This window comes from Oryx dammah, unplaced genomic scaffold (assembly GCF_014754425.2).
Source record: "Oryx dammah isolate SB20612 unplaced genomic scaffold, SCBI_Odam_1.1 HiC_scaffold_28, whole genome shotgun sequence".
NCBI classification, from domain to species: domain Eukaryota; kingdom Metazoa; phylum Chordata; class Mammalia; order Artiodactyla; family Bovidae; genus Oryx; species Oryx dammah.
The window spans coordinates 2,593,138-2,609,132 of record NW_024070212.1 but is presented as its reverse complement, the minus strand read 5'-3'; positions in this window follow the sequence as shown (position 1 = coordinate 2,609,132).

Sequence of the window (15,995 nt, the reverse complement as noted above, 5' to 3'; positions counted from 1 at the left end):
TGACTTTATTTTTCCTGTCAGTTGACTCATTACTCAATTTGTCAAGTGAGCTTTTTGGAAACTCTGGGTCACAAAGGCCTATTTTCTAGTTGATCTTGGTAAGAGTTTTCAGAGACTGTAACAGACCACCAAAAATTGTTGAGGAATTACCCCTGGAACTTCTTAAAAGGGAGATAATTTCTATTTGACTTAGACGGTCCGAAGGCAAGCAAGGGGTTAACTGAATTCTCAAGATCTTAGAGAATATGATTAAAGAAATGACTCTTTCAGGGGTAAAGCCCTCCTACCACCACTTCAAGTCAGAGTAACCAGTTTCCTTTCCAAGCTCGGCTGAGAAGCCTTACAGGAAGTGGACCCTGGCAATGGACTCAGGCGGCTTTGCTGAATGCGTTCAGCCCAAGATGCAGCAGCTTCTTCAAGGGGCCAGTATTCATCAAGTTTTTCTAGCAGCCTCGCATTACAATAGGCTGCAGAGACTACCAAGGATGCTTTAGTTGGTGAGCTGTCTTGTTGAATGTCATTTGTGCCTGTCTTTGCCACAAAATCCTTTTCTCAGTCCTTATATGCAGGGCTTGATGTTCTTCTTTTTTAAATACATACAGCATGTGCTTTTTTTAAAAAAAATATTTATTTACTTGGCTGCACTGGATCTTAGATGCAGCTTGTGGGATCTACTTTCCTGACAAGGGATTGAACCTGGACCCGCTGCATTGGGAATACAGAGTCTTAGCCACTGGACAACTAAGGATATCCCTTGAAGCCTTTCTTTTAATTCCAGGCTTCTGCAAACCCAGTTCTCTTGGCTTCTCTGACTCCTTTTGCTTCCTGCCTTCCCCCAGGGCATATTTCCTAAGGAGCCCTCCTCCCCAGCCTGAACTCCCTCAAGTCATTTACCCATGTTGCTGGTTTTAACTATTATTTTCTTAAAAAAAATTTTTTTTACTTTATTTTACTTTACAATACTGTATTGGTTTTGCCATACATCAACATGAATCCGCCATGGGTGTACACGTGTTCCCAATCCTGAACCCCCCCTCCTACTTCCCTCCCCATACCATCTCTCTGGGTCATCCCAGTGCACCAGCCCCAAGCATCCTGTATCCTGCATCAAATCTAGACTGGCGATTCATTTCTTATATGATATTATACATGTTTCAATGCCATTCTCCGAAATCATCCCATCCTCTCCCTCTCCCACAGAGTCCAAAAGACTGTTCTATACATCTGTGTCTCTTTTGCTGTCTCGCATACAGGGTTATCCTTACCATCTTTCTAAATTCCATATATATGTGTTAGTATACTGTATTGGTGTTTTTCTTTCTGGCTTACTTCACTCTGTATAATTGGCTCCAGTTTCATCCACCTCATTAGAACTGATTCAAATGTATTCTTTTTAATGGCTGAGTAATACTCCATTGTGTGTATGTACCACAGTTTTCTTATCCATTCATCTGCTGATGGACATCTAGGTTGTTATTTTCAAAATCATTTATTATTCAGTGATGTGTTCCAAGTTCTTTGCTCCAGCCCAAACATTTCCTGAGCTCAACATCAGCTTGCCCATCTGCCTCTAGATGTTTCTATGTGGATATACTGCCAACTTCTTCATCTCAGTGAGTTGACACCTCTCTTCCTGCAAACCAGGGTCTCCTCTTGATGACCTTGTTTCTAGGTGAAGCTTCCTCCCTCTCCATCTTTGCCATTCTCCTCCCACACATCAAGGCAGAGCAAATTTTGATCCTAATCCCACCTATTCTAGAAACTTCGGATAGTTTTTGTTATTATTTGAATTCACTGCAGATCTTTTGAATTGGTATTGAAGTGCTCCATTGATGGGACCCCAAGTAATGCTTCTAGCCTTTTTTTCTCTGCTTCTACTATACCCTGGATTTCAGGCCAAGCAGATGGCTCACCTGTCCCTCAAGAGGTCTCCATTCTTTCCTCTTCTCTCTTTGTAAGTTATGTTGTTGACTGAAAGTTCATATCCCACCCTGCTCCACATAATCATAATAATAGAATGGTGTATGTCTCACTGATTCCTCCTCTAGGTCTGTGAGGTAATATCATTATCCTCCTTTACAGACAGTGGTGCAAGGAGAGTAGGAATCTGCCCCAGGATCAAAACTAGCAAGTGGTTGTACCAAGATTCAGATCTCTGTCTGACCACACACTCTGACCCCCTGACTCATGAGAACTTCTGCAAGCACTTCAGCTAGCTATGATCTTTTCAACCCCTGACTCCTGCTCAGAGCATACACTGAACACTGAATAACTCATACATGAATGGATAGAATAATAGCAATTTTAATAGCTTTATAAGATTAAAGGAGAAGAAAGCATTAAGGATAAATCCAGATTTCTAGGCTAATTTGAGAGGAGAGTTTGGTGGGTTGAGAGTTGCAGTGATCTTGATATCGGGATATATCCGTGCATCCAAATGAAGCTACCCCATGGGAAAGTCATTGATGAGTATGTCTCGTCTGAGTTGTCACTTTAGAAATTGAGGTTTATTTTATTTATGCATTTCAGAGCGCACAGCGTGGCTTGTGGGATCTTAGTTCCCTGACCAGAGATCGAACCCGTGCCCCCTGCAGTGGAAGAGTGAAGTCCTAACCACTGGACCACCAAACTCCCCGGAAATTACAGCTTAGTGCAGTTCCTTCTATCATATTTCCTTCCTTCCTTTTATGTCTTTTGCCTTCCCTTTTTATTTTCCTTCAGAAATATCATTGAGTCTTTTCTTAGTATCTGATATTATGATGGTGCTCACAGTTGTATATGTAAGATACTACATCCTGTTCTTACCTTGTTCATAGCACTCACCCTTTAAAAAATACTATTTATTATATATCTTTCTCATGAATACATTATCATCTTAAGTTTGTGCCTCATATTTAATTTGATTTTGTGTCTTTAGTTCTAAACACAGTGCCTGGCACATAGTAAATGCTCAAATGATATTGAGTAAAGAGTCGTATGGTGCGGAACAAAGGAAAGGATATTTCGGGTTGAGATCAGTGCTCCTTAAATTATAATGCATGTATAAATCCCCTGGGGATCTTCTTAAAAGATTGATTCAATAGGTCTGGGGTGGGGGCATGGGGGGCCCAGAAATGAGATTCTGCCTTTGTAGTCAGTTCCTTGTTACTCAAAATGTGGTTTGTGGACTCATAGCATTGGCATACAAGTTGAGAAGCATGATGGAGAGGATGGTGTGTAAGGTAGAAGCAGGAAATTTAGTGCGGCAGAGAATAGCCCTTGAAAGGGCAGGCATGGGGATTGACGAGCCCAGAAAGGAGGTTAGGACCAGAGCCCATGGCTCCCAGGTATAGTGGAAGGCTAATGCAGTTGGAGTCAGGCATGCCGTATCATGCTGTACTTCGTTGCTCAGTCATGTCCGACTCTTTGCAACCCCATGGACTGGAGCCCACCAGGCTCCTTTGTCCATGGGGACTCTCCAGGCAAGGGTACTGGAGTGGTTGCCATGTCCTCCCCCAGGGAATCTTCCCAACCCAGGGATTGAACCCAGGTCTCCGACATTGCAGGCAGATTCTTTACCAGCTGAATCAGAGTCAGACATACTTGAGTTCTAATCTCAGTTTGGGCAAGTGCTGGTGGTACAATGTCATTGCTCATAATTCTCACTTTCCTTGTATACACATGAGAACAGGGAAAGCAAAATGTCTTCTTCACAAGGCTGCTGTGAGCATTAACTCAATGTAAAATTTCTAGGTCAATGCCTGGCCCATGGTGGGCACTCAATAAATGGTAGTGATCATCATTACCAGGGTAGGTGATGGACAGTGTGAGTCTGGGCAGATAGAGAAAATATCATTTCTGCCTAGAAGGATTTCTAGAGTGGATGAATCATCAATGTGATAGGCCTTCTGGCTATTGCCTCTCCCATCTCTATTTTGGTCATACTTCCCTGGTGGCTCAGATGGTAAACACATATGCCTACAATGAGGGAGACCGGGGTTCAATCCCTGGGTCAGGAAGATCCCCTGGAGAAGGAAATGGCAACCCACTCCAGTGCTATTGCCTGGAAAATCCCATGGACGGAGGAGCTTGGTAGGCTACAGTCCACGGGGTCGCAAAGAGTCGGACACAACTGAGAGACTTCACTTCTTTAGAGGCTTCTCTAGTTTGGCTTCAAGACTCAAGGGGATAAACTGTAAACTGATTTCATGGCTTGAGGCCCCAGGTGAGATTTCTACTCATAGTAGATCAGGTCAGTAAACACCCTCAGCAGAAGGCAGGCACCTGGATTTGCTTTGCTGTCAACCACATTTCTTTTAGACAACTTCCCTTTTGTCTTCTTATTTCACTCTCAGGTTATCCTGCCAAATACCAACTAATCTTGGAAGAGATATGTCTGACCAAATTCCTTCATGTGGGTCAGATAATAGAATTTGTTGGAGCAACAGTTCGGTGTCATTTCTATCCACACATGATCTTTCTCATTAGTTGCTGTCTAGCCCTTGTGCTGTGTGGGAAGCAGACCCCTACTTGACCTCAAACACACCCTTCTCCAACTCCTTTGTCTCTGTTTGTGTTCAGTCCTCATCAACCAGAGCACTAGTCTCCAGAACAGTCTCCACTGGAGGAGAGGAAGAAAATAATAAAATTCCTATTTCATTTGTGTTTTATTAACGACTATACAGTATCAGTGTTGTGGTACTGATGGATACAATTTATAAATAAACAGGCAAACCCACAAAGCAACTACTGATCTTTTATCTTTGCAATTGTCTAGGTGCAATTCCTTCTAGTCTGGTCTGGGCTCAATCCCATCTTGTATATTACACTGAGGATTATCTTTTTTTTTCCAATCTCTTTTTGAAAGTTGAAATTAGTTAATTTGCAATGTGGGTTAGCTTCAGGGGTTCAGCAAAGTGATCTGAAAAAGAATATATATATATTCTTTTCAATTTTTTTCCTTTATAGGTTATTACAAAACATTGCATATAGTTCCCTGTGCTATATATTAGGTCCTTGTTGTTTATCTATGTTTTGTGTATATGTTTATCCATATTGGGTATACTGTGGTAGTGTATATACGTTAACACTAAGCTCCTAATTTATCTGCCTTATACCAAAGATTCTCTTTCTAAACTGTATTTCTCATTGTTCACTGGCCTGTCTAAAGCCATTCATTCATTCATATGCTAAGCAGCTGCCACCAGTCAGGCACTATTATATTCTAGACTTTCAAAGATGAGTGAGATGCCGCCCTTGCCTTTACAGAATCCAGGAAAGTAGGCTCCTTGTGATCTCCTGCTCCACCATGTGATGAAAGATTTTGTAATCTGCAACCTAATTTCCAAACTCTCCTGTTTACATTTAGTCACACCAAAGGTGATTAGCATTGCCTAATTTTCACCTGTGTCCTCTCCGCTTTACATTTTACATTCTGCAAAAATGTAAACTCCATAAGGGCAGGGATCTTTGTATTCCAAATGCCAGTATATAGTGGGTGTTTAATAAATACTTATTGCCTGCAGGACTACTCAGTGTGTGTTGATTCCCTTCCTCATTAAGATCTTTTCTCTCTGTCGCATATCTTTCACATAGCCAAGTCATCCTTCAGATCTGAGCCTAAATGCCACTCCTTCAGCAACGCTTTTGACTTCCCAGACTCAGTGAGGGCTCACTATTGTGCATCCTTAAATCCCTCTGTACCTTTCCTCACAGCATGTATCATATTATTAATAATCATTTCTGGGATTATTTAATTATGACCTGTCTTCATCGCTGGATTATAAACTCCGTAAGCGTAGCGACTATGTTTAATTTTGTCATTGCTGTTTTCTCAGGCCTTCAAAACAATACCCAATACATACTGCTTGTTCACAAAATGTCAAATGAGGGTGCTGACTTTATCTTAGTAACCTGCTCAGTTTCCCGGTCCTTCTGACTGGAGGGAAAGGGACAGGGTACAACCTTTAAAAGAGTGACCGAGGCCAAGGACGTGACTCAAACTGATTAGAACAAAATAGGTCCAAGATGGCTGATGAGTTGACTTCCACTAGACCTTGAGCCTCAGCATGCACTCATTTTGACACATCAGCAAGCTAAATGACACACCCACCAATGACATGATGGTTCAAAGTTTAACCATAAAGGTAAAAAAGTGGGCAGTGGCCCAATTCTTAGAAATCCCCATCACTTCCCTCAAATAGCTGGAATACTTCAGCCACTCATTAGCCTAGGAAATTACCCACGCCTATAAAAATATCTACTTCTGATTCATTGATTACAATAAAGTATTTGACTGTATGGATCACAACAAACTGTGGAAAATTCTTAAAGAAAAGGGAATACCAGACAACCTTACCTGTCTCCTGAGAAACCTGTATGTGGGTCAAGAAGCAACAGTTAGAACCTTCAGTTCAGTTCAGTTCAGTTCAGTTGCTCAGTCGTGTTCAACTCTTTGTGACCCCATGAATCGCAGCACGCCAGGCCTCCCTGTCCATCACCAACTCCTGAACTTTACCCAAACTCATTTCCATCGAGTTGGTGATGCCATCTAGCCATCTCATCCTCTGTCGTCCCCTTCTGCTCCTGCCCCGAATCCCTCCCAGCATCAGGGTCTTTTCCAATGAGTCAGCTCTTCACATGAGGTGCCCAAAGTACTGGAGTTTCAGCTTCAACATCAGTCCTTCCAATGAACACCTAACTGATCTCCTTCAGAATGGACTGGTTGGATCTCCTTGCAGTCCAAGGGACTCTCAAGAGTCTTCTCCAACACCACGGTTTAAAAGCATCAATTCTTCGGCGCTAAGCTTTCCTTATAGTCAAACTCTCACATCATACATGAGTACTGGAAATATCATAGCCTTGACTAGACTGACCTTTGTTGGCAAAGTGATGTCTCTGCTTTTTAATATGCTGTCTAGGTTGGCCATAACATTCCTTCCAAGGAGTAAGCATCTTTTAATTTCATGGCTGTAGTCACCATCTGCAGTGATATTGGAGCCCCCCAAAATAAAGTCTGACATTGTTTCCACTGTTTCCCCATCTATTTCTCATGAAGTGATGGGACCAGATGCCATGATCTTCGTTTTCTGAATGCTGAGCTTTAAGCCAACTTTCACACTCTCCTTTTTCACTTTCATCAAGAGGCTTTTGAGTTCCTCTTTACTTTCTGCCATAAGGGTGGTGTCATCTGCATATCTGAGGTTATTGATATTTCTCCCGGCAATCTTGATGCCAGCTTGTGCTTCTTCCAGCCCAGTGTTTCTCATGATGTACTCTGCATAGAAGTTAAATAAGCAGGGTGACAACATGCAGCCTTGATGTACTCCTTTTCCTGTTTGGAATCAGTCTGTTGTTCCATGTCCAATTCACTGTTGCTTCCTGACCTTCATATGGGTTTCTCAAGAGGCATGTCAGGTGGTCTGGTATTCCCATCTCTTTCAGAATTTTCCACAGTTTATTGTGATCCACACAGTCAAAGGCTTTGGCATAGTCAATAAAGCAGGAATAGATGTTTTTCTGGAACTCTCTTGCTTTTTCCATGATCCAGTGGATGTTGGCAATTTGATCTCTGGTTCCTCTGCCTTTTTTAAAACCAGCTTGAATATCTGGAAGTTCATGGTTCACATATTGCTGAAGCCTGGCTTGGAGAATTTTGAGCATTACTTTACTAGCATGTGAGATGAGTGCAATTGTGTGGTAGTTTGAGCATTCTTTGGCGTTGCATTTTTTTGGGATTGGAATGAAAACGGAACTTTTCCAGTCCTGTGACCACTGCTGAGTTTTCCAAATTTGCTGGCATATTGAGTACAGCACTTTCACAGCATCATCTTTCAGGATTTGAAACAGCTCCACTGGAATTCCATCACCTCCACTAGCTTTGTTCATAGTGATGCTTTCTAAGGCCCACTTGACTTCACATTCCAGGATGTCTGGCTCTAGGTGAGTGATCACACCATCGTGATTATCTGGGTCATGAAGATCTTTTTTGTATAGTTCTTCTGTGTATTCTTGCCACCTCTTCTTAATATCATCTGCTTCTGTTAGGTCCATGCCATTTCTGTCCTTTATTGAACACTTCTTTGCATAAAATGTTCCCTTGGTATCTCTAATTTTCTTGAAGCAATCTCTAGTCTCTCCCATTCTGTTTTTTTCCTCTATTTCTTTGCATTGATCACTGAAGAAGGCTTTCTTATCTCTCCTTTCTATTCTTTGGAACTCTGCATTCAAATGGGTATATCTTTTTTTTTTTTCTCCTTTGCTTTTCACTTCTCTTCTTTTCACAGCTACTTGTAAGCCATCCTCAGACAGCCATTTTGCTTTTTTGCATTTCTGTTTTTTGGGGATGGTCTTGAATCCTGTCTCTTGTACAATGTCACAACCCCCCGTCCATAGTTCATCAGGTACTCTATCAGATCTAGTCCCTTAAACCTATTTCTCACTTCCACTGTATAATCATAAGGGATTTGATTTAGGTCATACCTGAATGGTCTAGTAGTTTTCTCTACTTTCTTCAATTTAAGTCTGAATTTGGCAATAAGGAGTTCGTGATCTGAGCCACAGTCAGCTCCCAGTCTTGGTTTTGCTGACTGTATAGAGCTTCTCCATCTTTGGCTGCAAAGAATGTAATCAATCTGATTTTGGTGTTGACCATCGGGTGATGTCCATGTGTAGAGTCTTCTCTAGTGTTGTTGGAAGAGGGAGTTTGCTATGACCAGTGCATTCTCTTGGCAGAACTCTGTTAGCCTTTGCCCTGCTTTATTCTATACTCCAAGGGCAAATTTGCCTGTTACTCTAGGTGTTTCTTGACTCCTACTTTCGCATCCCAGTCCCCTATAATGAAAAGGACATCTTTTTTGGGTGTTAGTTCTAAAAGGTCTTGTAGGTCTTTATAGAACTGTTCAACTTCAGCTTCTTCAGCGTTACTGGTTGGGGCATAGACTTGGATTACCGTGATATTGAATGGTTTGCTTTGGAAACAAACAAAGATCACTCTGTCGTTTTTGAGATTGCATCCAAGTACTGCATTTTGGACTCTTTTGTTGACCATGATGGCTACTCCATTTCTTCTAAGGGATTCCTGCCCACAGTAGTAGATATAATGGTCATCTGAGTTAAATTCACCCATTCCAGTCCATTTTAGTTCGCTGATTCCTAGAATGTTGATGTTCACTCTTGCCATCTCCTGTTTGACCACTTCCAATTTGCCTTGATTCATGGACGTAACATTCCAGGTTCCTATGCAATATTGCTCTTTACAGTATTGGACCTTGCTTCTATCACCAGTCACATCCACAGCTGGGTATTGTTTTTACTTTGGCTCCATCCCTTCATTCTTTCTGGAGTTATTTCTCCACTAATCTCCAGTAGCATATTGGGCACTTACCACCTGGGGAATTTCCCTTTCAGTATCCTATCTTTTTGCCTTTTCATACTGTTCATGTGGTTCTCAAGGGAAGAATACTGAAGTGGTTTGCCATTCCCTTCTCCAGTGAACCACATTCTGTCAGACCTCTCCACCATGACCCATCCATCTTGCGTGGCCCCACATGGCATGGCTTGGTTTCATTGAGTTAGACAAGGCTGTGGTCCATGTGAGTCCAAGTGGCTGTGGTCCAAGTAAGTTAGAACCTATTTGGAACAATTGACTGCTTCAAAATTGGGAAAGCAGTATGACAAGGCTGTACATTGTCAATCTACTTATTTAACTTATATGCAGAGTATGTAGTGCGAAATTGTGGGCTGAATGAATCACAAGCTGGAATCAAGATTTCTGGGAGAAATATCAACAACCTCATATATGCAGGTGACACCACCCTTTTGGCAGAAAGTGAGGATAAACTAAAGAACCTCTTGATGAAGGTGAAAGAGAAGAGTGAAAAAGCTGGCTTAAAACTCAGGATTCAAAAAACTAAGAAAATGGCATCCAGTTTCATCACTTCATGGCAAATAGGAAGGGGAAAAAGTGGAAGTGGTGACCGATTTTATTTACTTGGGATCCAAAATCAGTGCTGATGGTTACTGCAGCCACTGCCGCAAGAGACACTTGCTCCTTGGAAGAAAAGCTATGAAAAACCTAGACAGCATACTAAAAAGCAGAGATATCACTTTGCCAACAAAGGTCTGTCTAGTCAAAGCTATGGTTTTTCCAGTAGTCATGTATGGGTGTGAGAATTGGGCCATAAATAATGCTGAGCACTAAAGAATTGATGCTTTCAAATTTTGGTGCTGGAGAAGATCTTGAGAGTCCCTTGGACTGCAAGGAGATCAAACCGATCAATCCTAAAGGAAATCAACCCTGAATATCCCTTGGAAGGACTCACACTGAAGCTGAAGCTCCAATAGTTTGATTACCTGATGCTAAGAGTCAACTCACTGGAAAGGACTCTGATGCTGGGAAAGATTGAAGGCAAAAGGAGAAGAAGGTGGCAGAGGATGAGATGGTTAGATAGCATCACTGACTCCATGGACATGAATTTGAGCAAATTCTGGGATATAGTGAAGGACAGGGAAGCCTTGTGTGCTGCAGTCCACGGGGTCAGAAAGGGTTGGACAAAACTTAGGAACTGAGCAGCAACAATAATAAAAACTGACAACTCCCTACCCTGGTGCCTCTCTCAGCTTCTGAGATAATCCGCACTCTATCCGTGAAGTGTGTTTCTTTTTAAATAAATCCACTTACCTGTCAATTTTTCTCTCACTGAATTCTGCGATGAGATGTCAAGAGCCTAAGCTTCATTAAGTCTTGGGTCCAGGTGTGATCTCCGTTAAAAGACCATGGGTTTGAGTCCCAATCTGAGTTGCGTGGTTTCAGGACTAGATACATTTCTCTCAGTGCCAGCTTTGGGATCTCCTCCTTAGTTTCAAGTCCTACCCCTCCTGGACTTCCTCATCCAAATTGTGTTGGGGACATGTATCTGGAGATAGCACAAGAGGTTGTGATGAGATGGTGTGTGGATCCCCAGGTACTGATTGTGTGGAGTACTTTAAAGTGTGTTGTATTTACTCAGAAAATTCAACCTGGGGCTAGGTTCAGGCTAAAGAAATACAATCCGGGGTAGAACTCTTAGTGAGGGTTTACCATTTGAAAAAAGTATTTATTTATATATTTTTTATTACGGTTGGGAAATAGTGATTGATGGAAAATAAGACCAAATCACATTATAATAAAAGGAATGAGTAGTATATGAACACAATACAAAAGGGAAGGAGAAAAACAGAGAAGATCTTTAAACTGGGTTTTTACTGAAACAGAAACTAATTTTATTGGTATTGCTCAGTAAGTATCACACACAGTGGAAGCAAAATAACATTAGTATTTACACTTCCTGAGGCAACACCCACAATTCTGTACCAACATGAGACAAGTATCAAGTAGGTCACACATCACAATTTTATTTCATAAACACCTCATGGAGCTGGGTGGAGAATGCCATGCTCTCTCCTCAAAATGTTTGAAGCACAATTGATTACATCTTAAAATAGGCCCAAAGCCTGGCACTGGGAGCTTTATTGGAAAGTTATGTCTCTGAGGCTTTTTGTCTTTCCATTGACAGAAGATTGAAACTGATATCAACTCTCTAGTCCCAGGAAGTCATAGAAAGATTTTGAGCCTCTTGTTTATATTTGTAATTCAAAAAGATGATCTTCATGGTTATCTCCAGATTTTCTCTTGTTTTTGTTTTTGGAAAAAGCTTTGCTTGGGGCAAAAGATGAGAATTTGACAACAGGAACTTGAGACCTGGTAAAAACATGGTAGTTGATTCTCCCATAGAACTTGGAGGATGGGAAGAGAATGTAGCCCAGAGAAGAGAGAGGAAAGAGGTGAGAGCAGGTGGCCTGCTCTCTGGGTGGGAAGATTAGAACAGGGAGATCTAATGTCCAGTATAGAAGTTCTGTATTATTTTTTTGTGTAAAAAACCCACTTCTCTTTGTTTCCAAACCCTTAATACAACCTTCCTTATTTACAAAGGCATTGGGTGTATGTGTGTGTTTGTAAATTAAAGAATAGGGCTGAGTTCCACCCATGTCTGGGTCAATTAAAGGGCAAACAACTGTATGAGTTAGAATAAGAACAAGAGTTGAGAAATGACATGAAGTTAGAGTCAAAAGAGGCTATGAAGACATAAACTTCCTGGAGTTGACAGAAACCTTGGAAAAAGTGAATAAATTTTCTGAGGGCATAGGTAAGAAGAATTTGAGCCAAGTGAATCCTTTCTGAAGGAGAAGGCAGGCCCAAATACACCAGGTCACATTCAAAATGGCAAAAACAAAAAAGCAGAAACCTTTGTGAGCACATACCACTGGAATAAGTAATTTTTTATTATTGCTGGAAACTGCCCTGCCCTGCTTATCTTATATGGTTGTTAAAGGTTGAGTGGGGGCCATCAGGTGGATAGTGTATGTATGTGAAAGTTTATCACTTTGTCAGATATTGTTATTACTGTTATTATTTTATGCGGCTTAAAGCCCTCTCTTCTTGTGTCCTCAGACTTGATGACTCAATTTTCATACTGGAAAGCATTACACAAAGGTTATTGTTTGTTCTTCTTGGTTGTTGGAGACCAAAGGCCACTCTGTAGAGATAGCATCTTTCTAAGCATGCTATCTATGGTAATAACTAAAATAAATGCAAAACTGAGAAATGTTGCAAAGGTATAAAGAAATTGATCAATTTCCTCCTCAAAGAGGAAGAAATTAAAATATGACATTAAACAAATGAAAAAATGGTCAATGGAAGGGAATTCAGCTCCTTTTCCAGATGACAGAGAGTAATGGGATCTGAAAAGAGGCAATCTAAAGGAAATTTTCAAGGTAAGGAGTAGAGGCAAAAGCAAAAGCGATTTTACCTACTTTATCCAAGTTTCAGGGGGATGTGAAGACAATTGAACAGAATGTGTAAAGAAGATACATAAGCAGAAATGATAAAAAACAAAAGGCAGACCGAGGAAATTAGTGTGATAAGATACGTGGCAAACAAGCATAAAGGGATTACCTGCAGGCACATTAGTTTGGGGCAGTGACCCCTGACTCCCCCAGGTTGGAAGACAGCACCATCCTGGAGCTGGTAGGGTGTGTCTGGGAGATTAGATGATTTCTAAGATGTGAAATGGGAAAGACTCAGTGGGCTGTTAGCCTATTATGTGGGTTTACCTATTAAGCTTCAGTTCAAACATTCTTTTTTCTGTTGTTACTAGTATTTTGAAGAGAGAGGTAAGGGGAGCTGAGCACTTTGTTGGAGGTAAAAGCAATGCCTAGAAGGTCTGGAAGTAAGAGGAGCACGGTACAGGGCCGGGAAGACTTCCAACACCTTGACCTGTTGGTGGAAGTCATCCAAAGGATGGGCAATTCAGAAATCAGATGGGGTACATAGAGGCCAGCACAAAGGCTCTCTTAATTTTTACTTCCTTGAAGCAGGGGTTGACAACTGTGGCATATGCTCAAAAGAAGAAGTCAGAGTAGGGAACTGTCAGCCAGGTTGGAAGAAGACTTTGTGCTCATCTACTCTCTCATACTACAACCTTCTGAGCTTCAGTTTCTTCATCAGAAAAGTATAATTAGTCACACCTTCCTCATTGCCTCCAAATAGAATATTATGTGTTTAAATACTTGGACATAGTGGGACTATGAATACATAAGTCAGATGATGACATTTTGAATTGAAAAGATGATGTGTTTGCTTTTGGAGCTCTTCCAAGCCCCTCTGAGCATCTTTTCTTCCCTTTGGATTAATTGTCTCTTTCTGTAAAGCACTAGATTGTATCTCAAGTGGCTGTCAACTATTCTCTGCTAAGGTGCTTATTGACTGATAATTTATGAAAAATCTCCCACATGCCAGACAATATGCTAGCCATTGAAGATTCAAAGGTAAATACTATTCTTGCCCTGGTAGAACTCACAGTCTAGGAAGAAAGAAATTAATATAAAAGACGGTGAAGTCCTACAATAGAAGTTTAATAGTATGTTGTGGGAGAGATAGGAGAGATAGGGAAGAGAAGCCTGAGGCAGAAGGGGAAGTCTCAGAACAGAAGATATATGTTCTAGGATCTGAAGGAGGAATAAATGTTCCCCACTGAGAGGGCCATTGTGGGTGGTGTTTGCAGGGGAATGGCATGGGCAAAGGTATGAGCATATGTAAGTATTTTAAGTATTTAGGAAATGGAGAGAAGACTGATAAATTCTATGCAGATAAATTCTAATTTAGCGGCGGAATGGGGAAAGATGGAAGACAATATAGGATGGGTTGCTGGTGGCTAGGTCTTTTCAGTGAATTTGGAGCAGGTTGGAAAAACAATGGAGTATTACCATAATAGTTTTCTTTGGTTAAACTCCATTTGGTCACAATGAATCATCTTCTTTATATATTGATAGACTGGGTTTGCTAAAGTGTGGTAATGACATTTAGTGTTTATATTCTGTGGTTTCTTTATTGTAATATCATTGTCTGGTTTTTCTATCAAGGTAGTGCAGGCATCATAGAATAAGTTGTAAGTGGTCCCTCTTTATCATATCAGTTTCTGATTGCTGCTCAACAAAGTAACACAGATTTTGTGGCTTAACACAACAAAAATCTATTATCATACAGTTGTGGAGATCAGAAGTCCAAGATGAATTTTACTGCGCTAAAATGAAGGTATTGACAGGGCTGACTGTCAATACCTTGGAGGCCCTAGGACAGAATCAGTTTCCTTGCCTTTTCTGGCTTCTGGAGGCTACCTGCATTCCTTAGCTCATATCATCGTCCTTTATCTTCAAAGTCAGAAGTGTAATATCTTCTTTGATCTCTCATTTTAAGTCTCCTGACTCTCTCTTAAGTGAAAGGACTCTTGTGATTACATTGGGTCCACCAGGATAATGCAGATTAGTCTCTCCATCCTAAGGTCCTTAAGTTTAATCACTTCTACAGAGTCCCTTTTGCCATGTAAGGTAACACGTTCTATTCTTCCTTCCTATTTTTATTCATTTTTTTAAAAGGAAAAATTTGGGTAGAATTAGTAGTATTTCTGGAGAAGGCAATGGCATCCCACTCCAGTATTCTTGCCTGGAAGATCCCATTGATGGAGGATCCTGGTAGGCTGCAGTCCATGGGGTTGTGAAGAGTCAGACACGACTGAGCGACTTCACTTTCATTTTTCACTTTCATGCATTGGAGAAGGAAATGGCAACCCACTCCAGTGCTCTTGCCTGGAGAATCCCAGGGACGGGGGAGCCTGGTGTGCTGCCGTCTCTGGGGTCGCACATAGTCGGACACGACTGAAGCGACAGCAGCAGCAGCAGCAGTATTATTATTTCTTCCTTAAATGTTTGGTAGAACTTGCTGGTGAAGTCATCTGGGCCTGGAGATTTCTTCATGGAAAGATTTTTTGCTACAAATGAAATTTCTTTAATAGGCTTAACACTATTTAGATTATATACTTCTTTTTAAGAGAACTTCAGTAGATAATACCTTTAAAAATAATTTTTAACATTTCATCTAAGTTGCTGAATTTATTAGCATAAAGTTGGTTATAATATTCCTTTGTTTTTCTTTTAATCCCATAGGATATATTGTGAAATCCACTTTCTTGTTTTAATTGGTTATTAGTGTCTTCTGTCTTTTTTTGTTCATGAACAATCTGTGTAGAAGTTTATGAGTTTTATTGATATTCTCAAAGAACAAGCTTTTGTTTCACTGTTTTTATCTATTGTTATTCTCTTTTTATTTTATTGGTTTAGACTGTTATTATTTGCTTTTTTATTACACTAGATTTATTTCAGTTCAAAATACTTTATAAGGACCCTTGTGATTTCTTCTTTGACCCATGGTTTAGTTATATATGTTAAATAGTTACGGAATTCTAGGTTGATTGTTTTCTTCTTTAAGCATTTTAAAGATGTTGCTCCACTTTCTTCTGCCTTATATTGTACTCAGAGAGAAATCTCCTGTGATTCTTACCCTGTTCCTCTGCATGTAATATATTTTTTTGTTTTTTAATCTCCATTTTAAAAAGATTTTTGCTTTATCATGAGTTTTGAGC